Raw genomic sequence first — 25,442 nt, 5'->3', positions numbered from 1 at the left:
TCAGAAAGTTTTTGATGATGGCTTAGCTATAATTCTCAGCTTTCTGGGTCCCTACCTCAAAAATGAAAAAAATTTCCAGGATGGTACATGAGATTGAACACTCAGACCAGATGAAGTTAACATTTTTAACTAGTGGAGAATGTCTTGTCAGGGAGGTAAACGTTCTTCACAAGTACCAAATGATTAACTTTCAACTGCCGAAGGTGTCGGGTTAAAGATAGAATCAGAGGTCAGGGGAGGGCAGGGATGCACTCACAGAACTGAGGCACAAGCTATCGATCCCCTCTGCTGGCAGAGCTTGGGCAGTGTGGGGCTGGACAGCAATGTGAAAGTGATAGCCCAAAGGACAGGATGGAGGGGAGCTTGAGCTCATCTTGCTTCCTGCATCCTCTTTCTGGATCTGAAGTTCCTTCTCTGAACCTCCTGGACCCTACTACCTGCAGACAGGGTGAACTTGTGATGAGGACTGTTTGACCGGCTCTTCAAACACCTCTCCCCATCCTGTAGCTGAAGCAGGAAACCCAGACTTCATCCTTAGCTCTTTCTTTCCTCTCCCCCATGTCCCGTCTAATCAGCCACCACAATGTGTTATGCCTACTTCCTAAAATGGCACTTGGCTCTTCCACTTCTCTCTACCTCCACTGTCATCCTAGTCTATATCACCAGTTTCCCTGCCTGGACTGGGCATTCTAAAGTTGTGAAACCTTGAGTTAAGTTTTAAGCAAATGCATCCTTAACACCAAAGCCAATTATGTTCAAAAATGCAGATCAGATCACATTTCTCCTCTGCTTACATTCCTTAGTAACTTCTCTTGGCACTTAGGTAAGTCTTAACCTGACTCACAAAACCTTAGGAACTTGCCCTTATCTTTCACTCCTTTCATGTTGCTTCCCCTCTCCCCCAACTCGCATATTCTAAATTCTAAGACTGTGGTATTCTTTCAGTCCATCAGACACCATAGACTCTTTTTCCTTAAAACCTTAAGATGTCCCTTGGCTTGGGATACTCTTTCTCCCCCTCTTCACCTGGCTGGCTCCTATTCATGCTTCAGGCTGACCAAAAAGGCATTGCCTCCAGGAATTCTTTCCTGTTCTCTCAGCCTAGATTAAGTACTCTTGCTAGATCCTCCGAAGGCAGATATTACTTTCTCTGTCACAACTCTCATCCCTACTGGATGCAAGGTCCCTCAGGGAAGAGATGCTTTCTAGCTGGTTCACCATTTCTGGCACCTGTCACAGTGCCTGGCACATAATAAGTGCTTAATAAAAGTGTGCTGACGCAGGAACATCCCTGGTTTCTCTTGCAATACATTCAGTGGTGGTTGTTGGGAGACCCTATTTCTCTGTGCTGTTCCATCCTGATGCTTACTCTTGACTTCACTCTGTTTGTACCCTGTCTGTTGCCTTGGCACCTGGGTAGTTCCCCACCCCCGATACACCCAGACTCTGGCTCCTCTGGTATCTGCCCCACCTCAATAGCCAAGTTCAGTTTGGGGGCAGCTCTTCCCAGAATACCCTGTCCCACTCACCCTTGCTCAATTTTTCCATTAGATATGGCGGCAATTGGAGAGAAAATAAGCATTTTTAATGCCATTTGTTGAATATAAGGAAACTGGAGCACAAAGATGGAGTACTTGCCTCAGGTAGCCATTCTAATAATGAAGAGGTCTTGGGTCATAGGTAGTCTACGTGTTAGAAACTTTTCCAAATTCCTAATTTCCAAATACTATAACTCCATAACAAACTAAATGGAAGATAATTTAATTATTTGGGATAAGCTGTGATGTTCAGGGACTTGGTAGATTGCCGCTATATCTTGCCGACGCTTGAAAAATGTGTCGCAAAAGATAACCAGTGTGCTCCATCACCCCTCCGGCTCACTTTCTCTGGAAGGCTCTGATTTTAGGTGTGAGGTCTGCCTTACTTTGGAGCCATCAGTAAAACTCCTGAAACTCGTCTCTCAGCCTAGATCTCAGCAGTCTGATCCCATGATGAGAATCTCTTTCCCACTCCCTTCCCCGCAGACATTCTTTTCCATAACTTGCAGTTTGACACTCACCCATGAAACATCAAGAAAAGTCACTTAAAATTGGATTTTATTCAGTCAAAATGTCGACAGTAACGAGATTCAGAGAGGAAAGAAATTGTAGTAATAAACTTGACCCCTTTCCTACCTCCTTTGGCCATTCTTTGGCATTCCCTTTTCAACATTGCCATAGAAACCGCTGACCCCTTTCTTGTCAGGGTGATTATACCTTTTCAGATTTTGACAACTGGAAGATACAAGTGAAAGAAACCCAGAATCTTTAATTCCAACTCTCCCCTCCCACATTGGTGCTGCTTATGCAAATTGGAGAAAATGGGCTTTGTTATGTTTTATTTGTATCCTGCTAACAAATAACGGTGCATCTGTGAAGTGCATGTGTGAGAGACAGAATACTGGTTACCCAGGCATATGGGGAAGTATCAGATTTTCTTGGTTTTATTATATTACTTTAACTATGTGCTTGACAGATACAGTAATCATTACAGATTGGAAAGAGCTTTGTCAGACAGCAGTTTTCTGTGATGGGCAGCATCACAATTGTGCATGATATATTGGGTTGACATCTTGCAGGGAGATCCAGGAAAAAAAAAACTTGTGAAAGGGAAAAGCTTATTTTAGCCAACAGACTTGGAAATTTCACAGACGTTATAGAATTCTTTTAAAGCTATGCATGATTTCTCCTCATCAGCTGCTAATTAAGGACATTAATTTACGTATTTGATACTGGAAACATAAGGCTTAGTTCAGCATGAGTTATAATTTATCATGGTTTTAGTATCTTTTGAGTAATTCAAAATTATACTTTGCAATAAATGATTTATGAGGAGTTTATAAGTATTCTTATTAAATCAGCATTTTTTAAAATGTATTATTCTCTTCCATTACGTACCTCTGGAGACTATTAAAGTTTATTACTCAGTGTTCATTTTAATAAGAACCTTCTGACATTCCTGAGGGCCTGAGAAAAACCATCCATGAGTTTCTGCCCAATACTGAATGTGGCTCCAGTTCTAAGGCAATCCTCTTCATCAGTACTTTGAAATGAGAAATCAGTGGATGGTCCAAATTTCAGCTTTTATGTAGTGGCTCATGCCGGAGCTTCCTAGTCATTTTTACTTCTTGACTCACTTGTAAACTTCCAAATTTGCAGCAGCACTGGCACACAGTGAATGGGTGCACATCTGGAAAACAGCAGTGCTGATAGCTGCTGGGAAGGCTTACTCTAGATGCCACATGTCCCATGCACCTGAAGTTGCCTGGATCCTGAGTTCTGACTCTGGAGGGAGAAAGAAGAGACAACGATTTGTGAGGACGTTGAAGAGGGCTCCTAGATTGTTGGGCCTGCATTGTTCTAGAAGCATTTTAATTGAAAAATTGTCTGAGCTTCAGACAAAAAGCCAAACTCACTTCCCAGAAAGACACAGAGAGAAAGCTAGGCAGACAGAACCTCCACCTTCCAGACACCCTCACCCATCACACACATGAAACCATTGTATGTCCTACAGTGTCCCAGTTGAGATGTTAGGGGTTTAACACTGGAGAACAGGACTATAGGCATTCCTTCTTTTCTGTCTGATATTTTAATTCTTTTTCATAAACTATGCAATAATGCATCCAAATTGCCTTTCTTATTATGCTGAATTTGGTGTGATGTCTACTGGCTATCACTATTGCTTGCCAGCCAGTAGCTCAGTGTTGGCTGCATAGTAGTGTTTGCTTCTGTAATTACTTAAATAAATATTTTATTGCATATCATCCTTAATATTTAAACATGAATGGAAAACAGGAAAACCAAATTGTTGACACTAGCAATGAAACTATTGAGGTGAAGATTGTGCCCCCTGCCCCCCACCCAGTGCTGCCACGGAGTGTTTAATTTTTAGCTTCAATGGATGCTTATCAGACCTGAGTTGACTATGGTGTTCAATTGCAAAGGAGGAGAAAAAGTAAACAGTGAGCTGGGAATATGTTGTTGAAGATGGTCTAGAAAGCATGGTGTAATTTGGGATTTTCCTTTGATTTTAGCTTTTCTGGAATAGATCTTCCCCTTGTAATATGTAAAGCTACTGTTCGACTTTTCTATATTTGGTTTTAGTGTGTCTTCTTAGGAATTCATCATGTGTAAAAATTAAGAATTATCTCTCTACCCCATCACCTTTCTGCCTTTCTGCAAATGGCTGCTATTAGGGTAAGAACATGGCTTTGTCTCCTAATATACTAATACAGCTACTTATCATTATGTGTTAAAATCCATGTGTCAATCTTGCCAATTTTCAAAACTATAAAAACTCATTTTTAACACTTTGTTTACCACAAATACTATTTCTATTTTTTATTGTGTGTCTACTTTTGAATAGTTAAGGGAAATCTTCCCAGGGAGACAACGTATTAAAATTATTTAAATGCAACTATCAACTGCCCTGGGATTTTAAAACAGAAAGGAAATAAAACAATAAACCCACTAGATATTACTATTAATATTATTTTAAAATGTTCATTTTATAAAAATCTTTGCTTTTGTGACCTTGAAAGGCATAGGCAGGAAATGGAAATAGTGGGTAGGGGTTGATTATTCCTATAGGACTAAGTCCTCAGAAATAAATTGAAATTAAATTGTTATTAACTTTCTTTAAAAAAAGGCAACATTCTGTATTTTACTGGGAATTCAGAAAAGAGGATCCAAGCATATATTTGCCACTGATAAACTGTGCACTTGAGGAAATCATGTAATTTTGAAGATTCAAAACCCTTCACTTGGGACTTCCCTGGTGGCGCAGTGGTTAAGAATCCTCCTGCCAATGCAGAGGACATGGGTTCGAGCCCTGGTCCAGGAAGATCCCACATACTGCGGAGCAACTAAGCCTGTGCACCACAACTACTGAGCCTGTACTCTAGAGCCCGCGAGCCACAACTACTGAACGCATGTGCCACAACTACTGAAGCCCGTGCGCCTAGAGCCCGCGCTCTGCAACAAGAGAAGCCACTGCAATGAGAAGCCCGCACACTGCAACGAAGAGTAGCCCCTGCTCGCTGCAACTAGAGAAAGCCCACATGCAGCAGCGAAGACCCAACACAGCCAAAAATAAAAAACAAACAAACAAAAAAAACCCTTCACTTGGTGGCTTCCAATTAACTTTTCCAAGTGGAAGAGAGCATGGGCTAGCACAGGTTAAGGATGCAGGTAAACTTGGGTTTGTATTGAGGCTGATTCCTTGCTCCATGAACATGGGCTTTCTGGGTATCATTCTCTTCATCTGTAAAATGGGGGCATTGCCTCTCTCAAAGTCTTAGGGTTAGTCTTATATTGGGTAACATTTGTAACAGCTTGATACGTGGTAGACCCTAAGTGGTCACTAATGTGGCCCTCATTTTTTGCCCTTGGGTTGTAGATGCCTGACTGTGGTAGTCTGAATAAAGGCTCCCCAAAGATATCTACACCACAATTCCTGGAACCTGGGAATATGTTATTTTACATGGCAAAAGGGGGTTTGCAGATGTGATTAAGTTAAGGATCTAGAGGTGGGAGATGAACCTGGATTATCTGGGTGAGGCCAGTGAGTTTATAAGTATCCTTGTAGGAGGGATGCAAGAGGGTTAGATTCAGAAAAGTCAGTGTGACAAAAGAAACATACACTGAGAGAGACAGAAAGATGTTATACTGCTGGCTTTGAAGATGGAGAATGGGGCCATAAGTCAAGGAATGCAGGTGGCCTCTAGAAGCTGGAAAAAGTAGGAAAACAGATTTTTTCCTAGAGCCTCCAGAGGGTGCACATTCCTGCCTACATCTTGCTTTCAGCCCAGTGAAACCCATTTTGAGCTTCTGAGTCCCAAACTGTAAGATAATAAATTTGTGTTGCTTTAAGTCACTAAGATTGTGGTATTTGTTACAGCAGCAATAGGAAATGAATACACTGATTACTATTAATATTTTGATAGCACATGAAAAGGAAAGACGATCCCTGCCCCCTCCTATGGAATGAACTGTATTTGGTCTGAGCCAGGGCATGGTAAACCTATTGGCCTTTGCTGCTAGTGGTTTAGGAGTGGACATGTGATCCAGTTCCATTCAGTGAGGCATAAAGGGAAGACTGATGGGTGAAGAGATTTTCTGGGAAGAATTTTGCTGCCTAATATAAAGAGCTGAGATGAGAAATCCTGCCCCTTCCTGCCGGCCTTGAACCAAGTTAAGGGAGGATGCAGTGGTTGGAGCTGTACTGAAAGACTTGTTAATCATGATGGTGAAATCTGGTATAATAAGAGACTGAAAAGTGTGGTCAGAAGGACTGTCCAGATAACAACTAATGACTGTTTGAGGTGAAGAGAAGCTTGATTTACTTCCATCACTGAATCACCAAGAAAGAGTACTGAGTTTGCAGTTCAGGCAAATTTAGTTTTCTGCAGGGAATTTGTGGTCGATTCAGGAACATTAGATCATGAACTCAAGATGTTCTGTCAGACAACAAGCATCAAACAATACACTGGCATGATTGTTCCATTGTAGGGCTGGAAACTCACACAAAGCATTTCAAAAAATCTGTTTCTTCACTGAGCTTTTTATAAAAGGACAAACTGATCAAGTCTCTTATACTGAACTTGACCAAGACAACCTTGCTACAGAGAAGCATTCCATATAAGATGGGTCTCTCTGGAAGCTTCTATAAAGGAATTTATCTCTTTGGAGAACCAACCTCCTTCTGTTTTTCCTGTGGTGGTGAATGGCAGCCCAGTTATCTTTCCAGTTATCTAGGTCAGAAATCTGGGCCTCTGCCTCTTCTCCTCTCATTTTCTTCATCTCACAACTACTTGTTGCCTTTGCTGTTTCCTATATCTGTGTCCTCCTGTGTTTCTATCTTGGTTTGGCTTTTTACCATCGCCAGTTTAGGTTACTGCAGTGATCTTCCAACACATCTCCTCATCCCCTGTGTTTCCCCCTCTAATCCTCCAAACTTCAGGCAAATGATGTTTCCAAAATGCAGAGCTGATCTTGCCAACTCTGGCCTCTAACTACTTAATACCTCCTTATTCCCTACAGGGTAAAGTCCAAACTTCTTAGCATCACCACTAGATAAATAAGAGCCAACGTGTGGCTCTTAATTGAGGTCTCTGGCTAGGACTTTTCTTTCTAGCATCTTCAAGTCTAGTCAGTCAGAAGGACCTTCAGGTCCCTGGTGGAGCCAGGCTGTTTCATGCCTCCCTGCCTTTCATCACGTTGCCTCCTGTCCTGGAATTGAAACCCTTCACCACTCTGCAAACTCAGGTCAAGCATCACCACTTCTGTGTTGCTATTCTGGCCCTCTTCTCAGTGCTCGGGGGCAACGGCCATTTCCTCCTTGGTGCTACACCCTGCCCCCAACACCATTTTTGTCTATCTCTGTGTGACTTTCTTACTGTGTTATGTTTTTTGATAGTCTTAGAAATTATTCTTCCCATGTTAGATGGTGAACTTCTGGAGACAGGAACCATTCTTAAGCTGTCCGTCTTTTTCTAGAGCTCAATACAGGGCCTGGTACATACAAGACACTTAATTTCAGAGATAAGTAAATAAATACATGTTGGTGGGATATTAGAAAATTAGATTACCTTCATAATTGATGTTATTTAGAGCAAAAGGAAACTTTTATATATTTTATATTTACATATTATTTATATTATATATTTTATATATTTGTATATTATATATTTATATATAATTTAATGTATTATTTAGTCCAACCCTTTCAGTCTATAGTTCTAGATTGCACTCTTCAAATTGTCTGTTAAACCCTTGAAATGTGGCTCTTTTGGATTGAGATGTGCTGTGGGTGTAAAATATACACCAGATTTCAAAGACTTCGTCCCCCTAGAAAGAATGTATATCTCATTAATAATTTTATATTGATTACATTTTTATAATGATAATATTTTAAATATATCAGAGTAAATAAAATAGATAATTAAAATTAATTTCACCTACTTGATTTTACTTTTTAAATATACGGCTACTAGAAAATTTTAAATTACTTGTGTGGTTCACATTTGTGGCTCACCATATATATATATATATATATATATATATATATTTTTTTTTTTTTTTAACATCTTTATTGGAGCATAATTGCTTTACAATGGTGTGTTAGTTTCTCCTGTATAACAAAGTGAATCAGCTATACATATACATATATCCCCATATCTCCTCCCTCTTGCTCACCTTATATTTCTGTTGGACAGTGTTATTCTAGAATAGGAGTTGACAAACTAAAGCACATGGGTCAAATCCGACCAGCCACCTGTGTTTTGATGTCTATTAACTAAAAAACATTTTTTTTTTTACATTTTTAAATGGTTACGTTTTAAATGTTTATGTATGTACCTTCATAATAGCCTTGATTTTGCTTCTGGGTCCAGAATATAACATATTTTTTATCTGGCCCTTTAAGAAAAAGTTTGTTGACCCTGTTGCAGAAGATAAGGCCTAGTGTGGTGACATAAAGTAATAATGATAACAACATCAAACAGTAGCTATTGCCTTAATAGTAATAGCTCACACATCACATATTCTATGTGTCATGATCTGTTATGAGTGCTTTGCTTGTAATAATTCATTTCATCGTCAGACCTTATTGAGGTAACTGCTATTTATTATGATCTCTATATTTTGGATTAGTCAATCAAGACACGAGGAAGGGAAATAACTTGCCCAAGGATGCACAGCTGGTAAATGTAGAGACAGGGTTTTAACTCAGGCATCGATTTTGAGGTCATGTATCTAAATGTGCAGGAAGAATTTTGAACCCAGACTTTGGACTTTAAGTCCAACAGAGCTAAGAGATGAGTTGCTACAGGGTGACAAGCCCCAAGGGGGGAGGGTCAGAATGCCCATCTTGGGCAAGCGACAGTTGCTAGTGAGACGCCTGGGGTAGAGTTCTGGGAATCCCATGTGGTGCAGAGGATAAAGCTAAAAAGAGGATAAAGGAAAATTGGAAAGTCAGCACTTAGTAAAGCAAACCGGGACAAAGCCAACCAGGCCATCGAGAGAAGGGCCAACCCTGAGAGGAGGGATCTATTTCTAGGAAACGAAACCAAGTAAAAAGCGTAGGAAGCCTCATGATCAACCTTAGGAGGCAAAGTCTGGGGAGATTCCTCTAGGGGCTAGAACATTGCTTTTTACACCTCTATGTAGGTGGGGTGGAAGGTAGTTTTCTTTGTTATTGAAAACAATTATACATTTGTTTTTGAATAGGTTATTCGTGTAGTTGGGTAAAATCTAAAGAGTACACAATGATATACCGTTTAAGGAATGCTTGTTCTATCCACCCTGTCTGCCAGCTTCCCAGACCCTTACTCCAGAGGCTGCCACTGCTACTCATTTGGTGCACACACTTTTTTTCCAGCTTTATTGAGATATAACCACATATAACATTGTGTAAGTTTAAGATGTTGATTTGATACATTTATATTTGCAAAATGATTATCACCAAAGAGTTACCTATATACTTCTTTATATTTATACTTTATTCTTCTTTCTCAGAGGGAGGGAACTTTTCTGGAGTCCTGTCAGTTCAGGTGAGGATATTCACTTTGATATTAGCCTTGGTTATGCATGTAAGTTTCTGTGGGTCAGTGCTTTCTAACTCTACACTGTAAGTGGAATTTCTTGTACAAAATGCAAGTTATATGTGTGGGTTAAGTGATTCAGACGAAAAGCACCACTTCTGAAGATAAAGGAAGTTTGTTTTGGACGTTAAGTATTGATAGATCTACCCAATGAACAATTTAATTTTTTGATTTACATCTTTGATTTATAAGTATAAGCACCAATAAAAAGCACAAAGACCATCACTGTCGCATAGAAGATCTATGGAGTATTTTGGGGATAATATTGCTTATTGTGAACTTTCTATCCTAATACAGATTAATCCCTTTTATTTAATAACTACTTTTTCATTTGATAATAATCTCATTTAATCATTCTTTTTGATAAAGTAAGAGAAGGATAACATCAATTCTAAGCCACATAAATATAATATTTTATAAATACAAGATTAAAAAAAATGTCTACATCAAACTTTTTTTCCTCCTTATTGGGAAACACAAGTGAATCCTCAATTCAGAAATTTGCAGCCTCATCTGGGTATAGGCTATATTGATTTATGGGTGTCAGCCAAACATGTGTTCCAGGAATGACTTTCCATCAGAGTTTTTATTTAGGAAAAGAAAGATGTATATGTTTTTCAACATTAATATAAATCATACAACCTAATTTGTAGAATTTTCCTATAACTTGGAGGCAGGTGTTTGGCTGAAGAGTCTAAATATTCATTTTTTAAAAAAAGCAACTATTGAGCACTTTCTACTTACCTGTCACTGAGATAAGAGCTTTACATGTTTTAAGACATATGAGTTATTATTATTTGCATGTTACAGATAAGGAAACTGAAGTTTAGTAAGTTTTACTAACTTGCTCTTGTTCAAACTAGGCCTGTTTGACTTCATAGTTCATGCTTTTAACTGTAATGCAATACTGCCTCCCTAATGACTTACATGTTTTAAACTGTTATAAATCAAGAATTATTTGAAAAGAGCTAAGGAGTTTTCTACTCAAAGGAATCTTATGGGGAGTTTTTTCATAAATCATCTAAACATGTAAGAACAATCGTTCAAATTCAGTCTTTTAGAATGGCAACGCTTTTATTTATTTTTTTGTAATTAGTGAGTGATTTAGGCAGGAAGACCACATAGATTGGCAGGTTCCTAAAAGACCAACACATCTTTTTCTCAAGAAGAACTAGAAATTTCAGTGACTCTCTATGAAAAATTATCAGTGTAAAATTTCATAATCAACCTGTGTAACAATGAGCTCTTTGTCTCTTCTTAATCTGGCTTCTGGTGTCTTATAGCTCTTGAAAAGATAACATCAGAGCCACTATATTGGTTTGTTTCCTTCATGGAATTAAGGCCCAGTCCACTCACTTATTTTAAACCATTTTTAAGTCTTCATCTGTCAGGGTCTATAGCAGTTGACAAGCATTCACCCTTCTATTCAATTCATTCTCTAAATATTTATTGACAGCCTACTTTGGGCCAGATATTGTGAGTAGACATTGTAAATACAGTGTTGAACGAAACAGCTATGGTCTTCTTCCTGATGACCTTAAAATCTTGTGAGGAAGATATTTCTTAAATAAATAAATAAAGTTATAGAACTCAAGAGGAAGGGCAGTCTGAATCAGCGAGAATTTTGGGAATAATAGCTTTTAAGTAATGCCATAACCTTAATGCTCTTAAGTTACTGGAGTGATCTATTTAAGATTTATTGATTGCAGGTTTATAGTTAGTAAGCATGTAAATGGTGCCTAAAATTGATTGAGAAAGTTTTTCTTTCAAGTTATTTAAAAATTCTTTCTAATATTGTATTTATTTTTTCATTAATTAATTTATTCTTTCATTCAAACATTGATAGAACTTGTATTGAGGGTCAGTTGTACAGAACACTGTAGCACAGCCCTGATTCTCAGGAAGCCAGAACCAAGGGAGGGGATCATCATATAAGTAAGCAGTGATGTTACTATATGATTAATACTCTAATATAAATATCACCACTATGTTGTGAGAATATGGAGTTGGAGCAGCAAACTCCATCCGGGAGCTGGGAAATTTTTTTCAGGAAAGATGATATTACAGCAGTGAACAGAACTTTGTCTTGAATAAAAGAGGGATGCATTCTAGGAAGAAGGAACAGCATATATAAGGGAATGGAAGTATTATGTATCTGAGGGACAGAAAGAAATTCAGCTGAGGGGAGTATAGCAGTGTGGGTGAGCAATGAGCTTGAGGGGAGACACTAGAACCTGACCATGGGCATCTGGGTGTCCTGCAGAAAAGGCCGAATTTTCTCCTAGTTGATAAGAAACCTCTGATTTTTATTATTTATTTATTTAGCAATATAATCTGAATTTTTCAAGTTTATCTTTCCAGTGAGAGATACACAGGGACAATGTGTGGCTTATTTACAAGACTGTTAAAACACTTCAAGTGAGAAGTGATAAGAAATCAAAATCTGGGCCTAGATGGAGGATGGAGAAGGAAAGTAGACTTGAAAGACATTTGAAAAGTGAACCTAATTGATTTTTGGGGTTGTTGTTGAATAGTATGACACGCATGTAAGTAAAGGGAAAAATCAAGATGGCGACCATGTTTCTTCATCCAGAGCCACTGGAGTGTGACTCCGTTAGTTTCGAGAGAAAACAGGAAAACAGAGCAAGTATGGAGGGAGGCTGAGGGTAAACTGCATTTGTGACACTCCCAGGCTGAGCCGTCTCTGAGTGAGGAACATGAATGTGGAGGCAAAGATGCAGAAATGAATGAAGTACAGTCCTGGCCCTAAAGGAGTGTATAATCTTGGGGAGGTGGCAGAATGTAGGCAAATCATTTCAGTAGAACAGGTGCCTTAGTCTGTTTGGGCTTCTATAACAAAATATCACAGACTGGGTGAAATTTACTCCTTACAATTCTGGAGGCTGGAAGTCTGAAGTCAGGGTGCCAACATTGTCGGTGGTAGCCTTCTTCTGGGTCGCAGACTTCTCGTTGTGTCCTCATATGGTGGAACGGGCGAGGGAGCTCCGTGGGGTCTCTTTTATAAGAGCACTAATCCCATTTATGAGAGCGCCACCCTGGTGACCTTAGCACCTCCCAAAGGCTCCAGCTCCTAATGCCATCGTATTGGGCATTAGAACTTGAACACACGAATTTTGGGAGTCACACAAACATTCAGACCATAGCAGCATGATTAAAGCTAAAGTGCAAATCACCATTAAATCACAAGAGTGGTTATAATATGTAGGATAAAAAGAAACTGCAGCTCCCCAGTTATTCCTATTTGTTAAAAGAATATAGTCAAGGTAATGAATTTCTACACATTAGCACTCTTGGGTCTTTGATTTTTTTTTTTTTCCTGGGCAAGAGTTTTGTCTAGTTCTATGATTTCTAGAGCATTTTGATATTTCTAACAAATAAATACTTATAAAAGAATAATGAAAATAGTATTTGCTTTCTTTTAAAATCTCACTTCCATTTCCATCCTCCTCCCACAGCCGCTCTTTTTGACTGGAGTTTTAATTGTTTCCTTTCTCATATCCTTTTCCTCTGTATATTTTCCTCAGTCTTTATTTTTTAATATGGTACCATCTGAGTTTTTGCCATTACAAACATTATTATCCTCCAGTATCATTTACAATGCCCTGAGCTACCTTGGAAAAAAAAGGATGGAAAAAAAAATCTGAGTTTGATATTCAATATATATTAATCTCACAAATATTTGTCCAGTTTCTATAACAACTTTTATTCAAAATTTCCCATTGGAGATTTTTTTTTATAAGGGGGCAACTAGAGAAGGTAATTAATAATTATTTATTTTTAATATTATTAAAAATAATTTAGGGATTTGTACAATTTAAAGATTCTCCTAAGGATAACTTTGATGTGACAGTTATAAAGTATAGTATATAAAGCAAGTTATCCTAATTAAATATCTTTCTCATCATCCTATAATAGTATATGTTATATCAATCTCTAATAAGTCATTGAAATTTTTAGAAGTATAATTTATACTATTATTATTTTGGGGGAATTTACCTTACTTCTATTACCTAACAGCCAAAAAGTCCATTCTAGGGGAGTGCTATAGATTCAGATTTGCCATAGTGAAGCCCCTGTAGGCAACTTTTCTCAACTGAGTCCCCGTTTAGTGAAGGTGAATCCTTGGATGGCTCCTTACGAAATATCAAGCGTAGGAATTTCATTTGCTTTCCACAGTCCCTGTTCTCTCTTTCATCTTTCTCTTAGAGAAACAGAGAGATTATCAGACACAAACTTTGGTTATTTTTGCTTTTGTCCCTAATTTTTTATTGCCCTAGCAGGCCTTGTGTAAACTGAAGTAGAATGCCCCAGTTCCTTTAGCTATAGCCTCTTGTAAAATCTGCTTCTGAGACAGAATTTGGAGTGGCAAAATTCATTTAAATCAGAACTGGTTTCCTAAAGGGTACAGTATTCTTTAAAGTTAAGTTATTTTAACCAACAGTTAAAAAGAGTCTCTAACATGGAGCCACAAAGTGGGTTCTCTCCAATCCTCAAAATCAGCTTCAAGATAGAAAGAACAAATGAAAATTCACCATTCTACTTTGTTAATTGAAGTGTGGCTAATATTCAAAAGAATACCAGTGAGAACTTTGTTCCCCCTGAGCCCTCAAACAAAGCTTTGCTCTTTGGCTACCTGAACTATAAAGTGGGAGATAGTAATATCCTGTTTATAGGGTTGTAAACAGCATCAAATATGGCATGTGAAAAACTGTTTGGGATTTTAAGTATAAGCAGTTGTTGTTGCTGTTATTGTTTTTGGTAGTGGTGATGGTAGTTTTAGATATAAGAATGGGAGGCATGTTAATACCTTATCTTCCTCAGCCCAAGGCACAGGTAATGTCAGTGGAGAGAAAAGAAAAAAAAAAAAAAAAAAACCAGGGAGAAAGAGGGTGGGAGAGAAAAGAATGTGTCTGCAGCAGAGTGGGCGAATTGATCAAGAACAGGGATAGGATGTTACTTCCATAACAAATGGAGCAATCTTAATTTAATCAAAGTGGACAAGAGGTGGACATTTAAGGAACACTTGCAACATTGTTAAGTGCTTAAAGGTGTTGTTTTACTGAATCTTCGCAACTATCCCCTGAGGCAAGTTTTATCAGATCCATTTTGCGATGTGAAAACTGATGTCCAGAGCGATTATGCACCATTCTCTAAGTCATCACACAACTAGTAATTATTAGAAGCCAAGATCAGAAAATGGAATATAGAAATCCATTGGAGAAGAAAATAAAATAACTAGGAGCTGGGGTACAGAGCGAAAAGCACGTGTTGCCTGAAGGCACCTGACTTCATTCCGCACCCACCCCATGCCCTGAACACTGTACTAGACTAACGAGGATGCAGTTTTGGCTATATTTGACTATATGGATATGGATAAAATTAGAATATGGCTGGGTACTAGTTGAAATTAAAGAATTATAGTTAAGTGTTCTAATGTATTGTTGTTATGTAAGAAAATGTTCTTATTTTAAAGAAATTCATGCTGAAATACTTTGGAGTTAAATGTCGTGGTATCTTGGATTTGCTTTTCAATAGTTCGTGAGGTGAAAAAGCAAGAAAGAGTGAGAGGACGTGAGAGAGAGAGAGAGAGGGAGAGAGAGAGAAGTATGGCAGAATACTGGCAATCATTGCATCTACATGATGGATGAACTGTGGTTATTGTGCTATTCTCTCTACCTGGTATCTATCTAAACTCTTTCAAAATAAAAATTTAAAAAAAGGAAGAGTTCACTTGAGTTCACAGGAGCGCAGTGGTAATGCCAACATCAATATATGACAAATGAATGTGGTAAATACAGAGGAACAGCTTAATAGCACCAAGCAATTTACATGGAAGTGTCATTTTAAGCCACAAAATTGTACTCTTTACTTTTCATGTGTTAGTGCTTTTTGGAAAAAAAAATGTAGGAAGACATTAATATCATCTAAGACTGTTTGTTTACTAGGAAAAACACTTGTATAATTGTTTTAATATGTTGTAGCTCCACGTTATTTTTAGCATCCTTTGTTTTATTGGTTAATTAAAAACACAAACACTTGCTGGCTTGAGCAAAATCAGTTATGTCACATCCACACCAGAAGAAGGTCATAATCACTTGTTCTGTCTCATTTGAACTTTGTGAAAAGACAAATTTTCACTTTTTAAAAGTTCACAAGTAGGAGGCAAATTTATTTGCAAAGATTTTCCCCATTTAATTACAGCTCAGACAACATGCACATTTTTAAAAAAATCTTTCTTTCACATTCACAGGTCAAGTTTTCTGTGAAACAGATAATTGAAAACCAAACATTTGATCAAAGTTCTTTCCATTTTTAAAAGTATATTCCTAGCTATATTACATATGTCAATATAGATTTTGCCCAGTCCTTCTTATTTTCTTTATAAATATTTGTCTTCCCAAGTTTTTTTTAACTTTAATTTTTATTTTATATTGGGGTATAGTTGATTTACAATGTTGTGTTAGTTTCCGGTGGACAGCAAAGTGGTTCAGTTATACATATACATATATCCATTCTTTTTCAGATTCTTTTCCCATATAGGTTATTACATAATATTGACTTGGGTTCCCTGTGCTATTCAGTAGGTCCTTGTTGATTATCTATTTTATACATAGTAGCATATATATGTTAATTACAACCTCCTAATTTATTCCTCCCCTCCACCTTTCCCCTTTGGTAACCATAAGTTTGTTTTCGAAGTCTGTGAGTCTATTTTTGTTTTGTAAATAAGTTCATTTGTATCATTTTTTTAGATTCCATGTATAAGTGATACCATATGATATCTTTGTCTGACTTACTTCACTATCACTAGTATGATAATCTTTAGGTCCATCCATGTTGCGGCAAATGGCGTTATTTCATTCTTTTTTATGGCTGAGTAGTATTCAATTGTATATATATATATCACATCTTCTTTATCTATTCATGTGTTGATGGACATTTAGGTTTCTTCCATGTCTTGGCTATTGCAAATACTGCTGCAGCGAATATCTTCCCAAGTTTTATCCAGCAACTTCTGAAATATTTTTAAAAGAATAACATTTGCATATACAGGTCCATAATCTCTGCCCTGAAATCCTTGTAGTCAAGTGTGTTTTGAATTCTGCATGTTTCTGATTTTAGGGAAGTATTACTTTGCAAACACTATATACCAGGGGTCCCCAACCCCCGGGCCGTGGCCTGTTAGGAACCGGGCTGCACAGCAGGTGGTGAGTGGCAGGCGAGCGAGGGAAGCTTCATCTGCCTCTCCCCATTGCTCCCCATAGCTCGCATTCCTGCCTGAACCATTGCTCACATCACCGCCTTAACCATACTCATCCCCCCAAGTCCGTGGAAAAATTGTCTTCCACGAAACCGGTTCCTGGTGCCAAAAAGATTGGGGACCACTGCTGTATACCACATAATGTCTCCAATGGCATCTGAAAGAGCAATTTGCAGTCAAACGAATTCTTATGTCTGCAATGAAGACTAATAAAGATTCTAAGGAGCATCACATCAGTTTAGGTCAGATTGGCTGCTGGTTGAAAATACTCCAACTCCTGAATCATGACTTTGTCCAGTGCCACTGGGGTTTCAGTATTTCATGTGAAAGACCTTAGAGCTGTATACTGTGGTTAAGAGTGCCACAGTACTCTGGAGTCAGATCAAATTTTAGCTGTCACTCTTACTAGCTGTGTAACAATGTGGACCTCATTTTCCTCATTTATAAAATGGAAATAATACCTGCTTCATGAATTGCTGTGAAGATAATTTATGCAAAGTGCTTAGCAGAATGCCTGACCCACTGTAGGAGGTCAAAAAGCAATAGCTATTATAATACTATTAGTCTTATTGAGTATAAAAAAGGTGTGAAAAGCATTTCTAAAGAGTCGGTCTCCACCTAGAGGGGTGGGATAGGGAGGGTGGGAGGGAGACACAAGAGGGAGGAGATATGGGGATATATGTACATGTATAACTGATTCACTTTGTTATAAAGCAGAAACTAACACACCATTGTAAAGCAATTATACTCCAATAAAGATGTTAAAAAAAAATGTTAAAAAAAAAAGTCAGTCTCCAGGTCTTTTTGTCTCTGTGTTAATTGCTGGTTAGGGTGTGCACTTGGGTCCAAGCTATTAGAGAAATTAAACTCTAGGATAATGATTGTGGAGCTCTGACTGATGACTTTTGCCCAAACTAAGGTTACCATCAGCTAGGTGATCTTTTGAATTTAAGAGATTCTCTAGCCTCTCCTCACCTCTGCACTGAACCCTTGCAACTGAAGTTGTCTATTCTTTTAAAACTTATGCAAATAATAATGCATGCTCCTTGTAACAAAAAGTTAGTCTCCTGTTCTATCACTTCCCATCCCCAGGTATCCCCAGAATACCAAACTAACCAGACCACCACATTCAAAAGTGATTAAGTGGACTTTTCATGTATTCAGAACACTTCCCAACCTTTTGAAAAATATGGAAGTTTGCTGATTTTTGTTTCCAAAATTCAAGATTAAAATCTTCCTATTTTTGTAATAGACTTTTTTTTATAGAGCAGTTTTAAGTTCACAGCAACATTGAGCAGAAAGTATAGAGAGGTCCTGTATACTCCCTGCACCCAAGCATTCACAGCCTCCATCACCATGAACATCCAGTACCTGAGTGGTACATTAGTTGTAATTCATGAACCTACGTTGACACATCATCACCCAAAGTCCATTGTTTATGTCAGAGTTCACTCTTGGTGTTGTACATTTGATGGGTTTTGACAAGCGTAGAATGACGTGTATCCACCATTATAATATCACACAAAATAGTTTCACTGCCCTAAAATCTTCTGTGCTTTGCCTATTCAACCCTACTTCCCTTTAATCCCTGGCAACCACTGATCTTTTTACTGCCTCCGTAGGTTTGCTTTATCCAGAATGTCATATAGTTGGAGTCATACAGTATGTAGCTTTTTCAGATTGGCTCCTTTCACCTAGTAATAAGCCTTTAAGGTTCCTTCATGTTTTTTCATGGCTTGATAGCTCATTTCCTTTTAATGTTGTATAATATTCTGTTGTCTGGATGTATCACAGTTTATTTATCCATTTACCTACTGAAAGACATCTTGGTTGCTTCCAAGTTTTGGCAATTATGAACAAAGCTTCTATAAACATCTGTATAGGCTTTTGTGTGGACATGTTTTCCACTCCTTTGGGTAAATACCAAAGAACATGATTGCTGGATTGTATGGTAAAAGTATGTTTAGTTTTGTAAGAAAGCACCAAACTGTCTTCCAAAATGGCTGTACTGTTTTATATTCCCAAGAGAGCTTCTTGGGTAAAGATTGCTACCCATGTTAATAATTTCTGGTTATTTGACAATCTGTAGCAAGGAGGAAGTCCAGAAAGAATTGGTATAAGAAATGCTTAAAAGTTTGACTGTCATAATACTCTTGAAAAATTGCTTTGCTTACAGGGAAAATGTTACAGGCAACTTAATGACCATGGAATTTTCAAAAGTTTTCAAAGTAAGTTGTTGTGAAGATATGGTAAAAAGTTACTTCTAAAAGTTAAATTAACTTAAAGCACTAAAAAAATTATTTGCCGTATTTTCACACATTTTATTTGATGAGTATTTTTGAGTACACACTATTTACAGAACATTGAAAATGCAGAAAACAATCTCTACCCTCAGTTCTATTCCTTGGCCCATGGTATATCATTTAGCAAAAATTAACAAAGTAATTGTATCATAAAGGCATACTGAATGATCATACTTAACATGAAAGTTTCTATTGTGCTTTCATGATACAGCTTTTTCTAAGCTTCAAATTAGCAATCATTAAAAATTAAGATTTTCTCTAAATGGGTAAAAACATGATCTCTTTTCTGAAGCCTGCTATATTTATATTTTGGTTTTTATAAATGTGCATGGTAGGTTTATATTAAAGATTCTGTAATTGTTGATCCTTCTATTAAACATTTGAAAGAATACATTTTTTCCACATTCATAAGTGATCATACAGATTTCCTCAAATTTTCCAGAGAGAAAAAATAACTATATTTGGGTGGAGCTAGGAAATGAAATGGAAAGTTTCAGCCTCAAAGACATTTTTTTCATCAAGTTATGAACATGTGAACATGGGATTATAATTGAAACCATTTTGTATACTTCACCATCAAATTCATACTGAAAAGGATGTTTTACTTATTTAAACAACAGTTATACAAAACTCTCACTAGTCCACAGGATTTATTAAGTATCTGCTACAGCACCACGGCAGTAAATATGGTGGAGTGGTACATGAAGTAAATGGTAAGTTATTAAGGACATTAGATATACATAGAACAGCTAAATGAAGCCTATAGATGCATCTCACTATGTTTTATTATTACTTAAAAATGTTTAACATTTTTTGCTTTTTTATTTCAGTTTTGAGGTATAATTGACATATAAAATTGTAAGATATTTAAAGTGTACTTTGTGGTGATTTGATATATCTATACATTGTGAAAGGATTCCCTCTAGTTAATTAACACATTCTTCACCTCACATATATATCTTTTTCTTTTTTTTTTTGGTGAGAGCATTTAAGTTCTACTCTTAGCAAATTTCAATTATAGGAGGCAGTGTTATTAATTATAGTCACCATGTTTTACATTCGATCCTCAGACACTGTTCATCTTATAGCTAAAAGTTTGTACCCCTTTCCAACTTCTGCCTATCTCCCCTACCTCCCAGCCCCTGGTACCTACTTTTCTACTCTCTGTTTCCATGAGTTTGACTTTTATTTTTTTTAAAGATTCCACATATAAGTGATACCATTTAGTATTTGTCTTTCTCTGTCTGGCTTATTTCACTCAGCATAGTACCCTCAAGGCACATCCATCTTGTTACAAATGGCAGGCTTTCCTTCTTTTTCATGGCTGAATAATATTCCATGGTGTAAATACCACATCTTCTTTATCCATTCATCCATTGATGGACACTTAGGTTGTTTCCATATCTTGGCTATTGTGAATAGTGCTGCAGTGAACATAGGGGTGCATGTATCTCTTCAATATCCATTTTTCATTTCCTTTGGATATATACCCAGAAGTGGGTTTGTCAGATCATATAGTAGTTCTGTTTTTAATTTCTTGAGAAAGCCTCCATATTGTTTTCCATAGTGGTTGCACCAGTTTACATTCCCACCAACAGTGCACGAGGGTTCCCTTTCCTCCACGTCCTTGCCAACACTTGTTATCTCTTGTCTTCTTGACAGTAGCCACTAACAGGTGTGAATTGATATCTCATTGTGGTTTTGATTTGCATTTCCCTGATGATTAGTGATGTTGAGCACTTTTTCATGTACCTGTTGGCTTCCAATGACTATATTTGATCATCTATTTTGTGCCAGGTGTTACGATCAGCTCTGGGTATCTCCTAATGAAGAAAACTGATAAAGTAATGGTCCCATGGAGTTCACAACTGAGAGGAGAGAGAGCGAGATAACAGCAATGAAACAGTACATAATGACAAACTCTGACTATCATATAAAGGAAACAAACAGGATCTAGATGGGGTTTTATATTAAGGAGTCTGACTCCACTTTTGACGTTTGGCTATGGACAGCATACAAACCCCACAATTCTTCCTTCCTCCCTTGTCCCACATCTGAGCAGTAAACTTTCTAATAAGAAAGTTTGGGTGCTTCCTCATTTAGTGCTGGCAGGAAGTTCAAACCATGCAAGGCCCATCTGTGAGAGGCAACCCTCACCCAATCCCATTCCTCCTAACCACCATAAAATCCCAAGCCAGCTGCCCCTCTGTGCTCTCTTAAGCAATTTAAGACTTGCTCAGGGTGATGCACTGCTCTCCCAGAAAGCCTCATTATGTGAGTGATAAGCCTTTTCATACCCTCTTATGTGTAGCGTGTGTGTGGCATGATCAGTCTCAACATACAAACCAAATTTTGGGTGGTAGATCCCTTCATTCTGTGAGATAAACACAATAGGATTGTAACATAAATAGCACAGTCCGAACTATATAATATAATATGATATGGTATAATATAATATAATTTAGTATAATAATAACTATATTTGCAAGTTAGATGGTTTTGATTTGTCTATTTCTCTTAGAGTCATGGCATAATTTTCTAAGGGTTCCAGAAAGAACTCTTAGGCAGATTTTACATAAATAAATATATATTTAATATACAAAATCAGTATATAAAAATACTTCCAGATATTTCTTTTAGAATATTTAGATAGGTTATTAAATTTAGTTCCCAAACTAGGATCAGCTCTTCATATAAGTAGGCCCTGTGGTCTGGAGTGCAGAAGGTTTCCACAGCCCAAAATACCTACTCCAGGGATGTATCACAGGCCCACCTTTAGACTCACTCTCAAGGGCTTTCTGAAATCATTTGTTTTAATCATGGGAAGGTATTAAATGACCTGGGGAAAGAGAACTCCTGAGGAAGTCCAAGTTAGGAGCAGTGGTCCCTGGAAAGAGCATTTCTCCTGGCATTAGAAAGCCTGTATTCAGGCCCCAGCTCTGCTGGCGTCAATCTATGAGGGCATGAACACTTGTTTTTCTCATCTTAAAAAATTATGATTTTCTTTTCAGTATGTCTTTACTTCTACTTTAATCTGCCTCATCTGGTTGAATGTGCCAATGTGTCTGACCCTGGAAAGTCTGACATAGGCACCAAGTGTCACTTTTGTAATTATTTTCTAATTACCCCATCAACAATAAAGGTTACCTGGTAGGTGAGCCATGACAGGTTAGGAGAGCGTGAGGTGTTGGAGTGTGAAGTGATACTGTCAACAGCGCACAGCATGAGTTTTAGAGTTGGAGACCCAAGGACCAAAGCCTGGCTCTGCCAATTCCTTATTTTCCTTACGTATAAAACAGAGATTTTATTAGTAACTCCCTGATAGGTTTGTTGTGAGAATTAAATGCAGCATTTCAAGAAAAGTTCTGAGGAACTATTCAATAAATGTTAACTATTATTAGCATTTTTATAGTCATTTCGATACTTTCTAAAAGAATTGGGAGAGATTAAGAGAGTTTTAAGAGGCAGTCTCTAAAACTAACTGTGCCATTTTCCCCTAGATCTGACTATCATTCTAACACTCAAAGGTCTCCATGGTAATTTGGAAATGAAACTTGAGAGAGAGAGAGAGAGAGAAAGTTACTTCAAAATTTTTTCTATAAAGTAGTGATATGAGTTGGCATGGGAATATTTACTTTAAGAATATTGTTGATGTTTTTTGTAATTACAAAAATAGGATAAAGTACCTAGCTAACAGAAAAGGACTCTCAAAGTCAGATATTTGAATAGTGTCTGTGGCAGAGTGATAATACACATGATGTACAGTTGCTTTGTAGTCCTGGGCTCTTTAATTGACCAGACTGATGTGTTGCTTGCATAATGGGTGTGTGGAGTACAGTGAGGGCCAGACATTGTTATCCTCCCTCCTTCAAAGCTGTGTATTTGAAGTATAGGTGAATACAAACATTGAGGAAAGAATTGGTCTGACCCAGTAGCAGGAATAGCCATTTTGGCAGCAGGGAATAGAGGTGTTACTCAGGTAACAGGAGGCAATGAGGCTAAGATACAGAATGCAAGATTTCCCCAGTTTTAAATCTGTCAGCATAAGAAATAGAGAAAAATTACAAACACAGTCCCAACCTTTGTGATGCTAGTTTTTTCATATCAGTTAAAAAATAAAAAAAGCCTTCTGTCTCATAAGTTAACTAAGTTGAAGCAACTGAGTTAAGAAGTTTATCCTTTTTTTTCCCCTTCTGGTTTTATTACTTCTATATCAGGGGTTAGCAAACTATGGCCCAAGGACCAAATCCTGCCCATTTAAAAATTTTTATTTATTTATTTATTTATTTTTGGCTGCATTGGGTCTTCGTTGCTGTGTGCGGGCTTTCTCTAGTTGAGGGGAGCAGGGGCTACTCTTTGTTGTGATGTGTAGGCTTCTCATTGCGGTGGCTTCTCTTGTTGCGGAGCACGGGCTCTAGGTGTGTGGGCTTCAGTAGTTTTGTGGCATGCAGGCTCAGTAGTTGTGGCTCACGGGCTCTAGAGCACAGGCTCAGTAGTTGTGGTGCATGGGCTTAGTTGCTCCGCGGCATGCGGGATCTTCCCAGATCAGGGCTCAAACCCGTGTCCCCTGCATTGGCAGGCAAATTCTTAACCAGTGCGCCACCAGGGAAGTCCACTACCTGATTTTATAAATAGTTGTTTTGGGACATATGCATGCCCAGTCCCTTATGTATTTTTCACAGCTGCTTTCATTCCACGATGGCAGAGTTTGAATAGTTGTGCAGAGAACTTATGATCCATAAAGCCTAAAGTATTTCCCATCTGGTCCTTCACAGAAAAAGTTTGTTGGCTTTGTGAACTGTTGTCACAGGTCAATCAAGTTCATTCCTATTCCTTTGATTAAAATCCTTAAATGACATATTGGTGCCCCCATGGTAAGTCTAAATTTTAAGCATGGTTCAGATGCATCTGACTATTTTTATATTAAACCCAAAAGTTTTGGAGATGGGTTAACGTGAAACAATTAAGTTTAGCCAGTGTTATCTCCTAGAGTTGGTAAATTAAAATAAAATTTGCCATTGACTTTGCATATTTTTCTTTTTTTATTATTCACTCTCTAATGATGATTTAAATGAACAGTGAAAAGGATTCAGATCAAGATGGCTGAGTAGGAGGACACAGAACTCATCAAAATACATCAAATATAAGTCTACATGTGGAGCAATTCTCATGGAAAAATAACTGGAGACTAGCAGAAAGACTCTTGTACAACCAAGTCTGTAAGAAATACCCACATGGAATTGGGTAGGAAGGGAAGAGAATCGAACCTGTGCCCTAGGTGGGGGGGGACAGAAAAGAGGAGGGGGATTACACAGGTGGAGACCTGCCCTGGCGAGTGAGTGGTTCAAGCCACATATTTGGTGCCCCAGCCCTGGGTTCTGACACTGGGAAGATGTGTCCGCTTAGCTGGTTAGAAAACCAGTGGGAATAACTGGAGGGCTGTGAGAATCCTAGACTCCTCTGTAAAAAGCATGCACACACTTGCTTACTATTGAAGCAAGGTGGAGAAAGCAGATTGAAACTGTGCTAAACTCTGGCCAATTTCCCACAACCACCCTGGTGTGTGCCCCAGCCTGAACCAAGTGCCTACTCCAGCCTTGCTTGCTCCATGGCACAGCTCCATACTAGGGCAAGGGCAGCAGCAACTGAGGGGAGTGGTCAGTTACGAAGGACAGAGCTGGCTCAGACCTGGAATGGCATCTGAATAGGGTGGGGGTTGCTGTTATGGGTGATTGCATGGAGGCAGCACATCAGAGGTGGTCCAGAACTCTGAATGGGGCCTTGGCTGCCAAAGCCTGCATCCAGACCCATGCTGAATGGCTTCTCCAGCCTTGCTTGCTGCAGTACTGCTCCCTTCTGGGGTAAGGGTGTCGGTGCTGGGAGGGGGTGAGTGCACACTTGGAGGGCATGGAACCAGCTTGGACATGACTTCAGGGCTTCTGCTCCAGCAACTTGAGACCTGCCCCTGCCTCTAAGAGGGTGGTGTTGGCCACTGGGTAGAGAAACCCCAGCTCATACCTTGCTCTGGCTCTAGTCCCTCCATCTCCAACCCCACCTCCTACTAAGATGATAGCTGCCAGCACACCTGGGGAAAGATGTGACTCATCCTTATGTCAGATCCAGCTCTCCTACCAAAGTCTCTGGGACCACGCAGACTGTATAGGGATGCTCCCAACAAGGACAGCCCTTCAAGAATGCAACAAGTAATTGTTTCACC

This window comes from Eschrichtius robustus, chromosome 3 (genome assembly GCF_028021215.1).
Source record: "Eschrichtius robustus isolate mEscRob2 chromosome 3, mEscRob2.pri, whole genome shotgun sequence".
Classification (NCBI taxonomy): Eukaryota; Metazoa; Chordata; class Mammalia; order Artiodactyla; family Eschrichtiidae; genus Eschrichtius; species Eschrichtius robustus.
The sequence above is the reverse complement of the archived record's forward strand: the minus strand, read 5'-3'. Positions refer to the sequence as shown.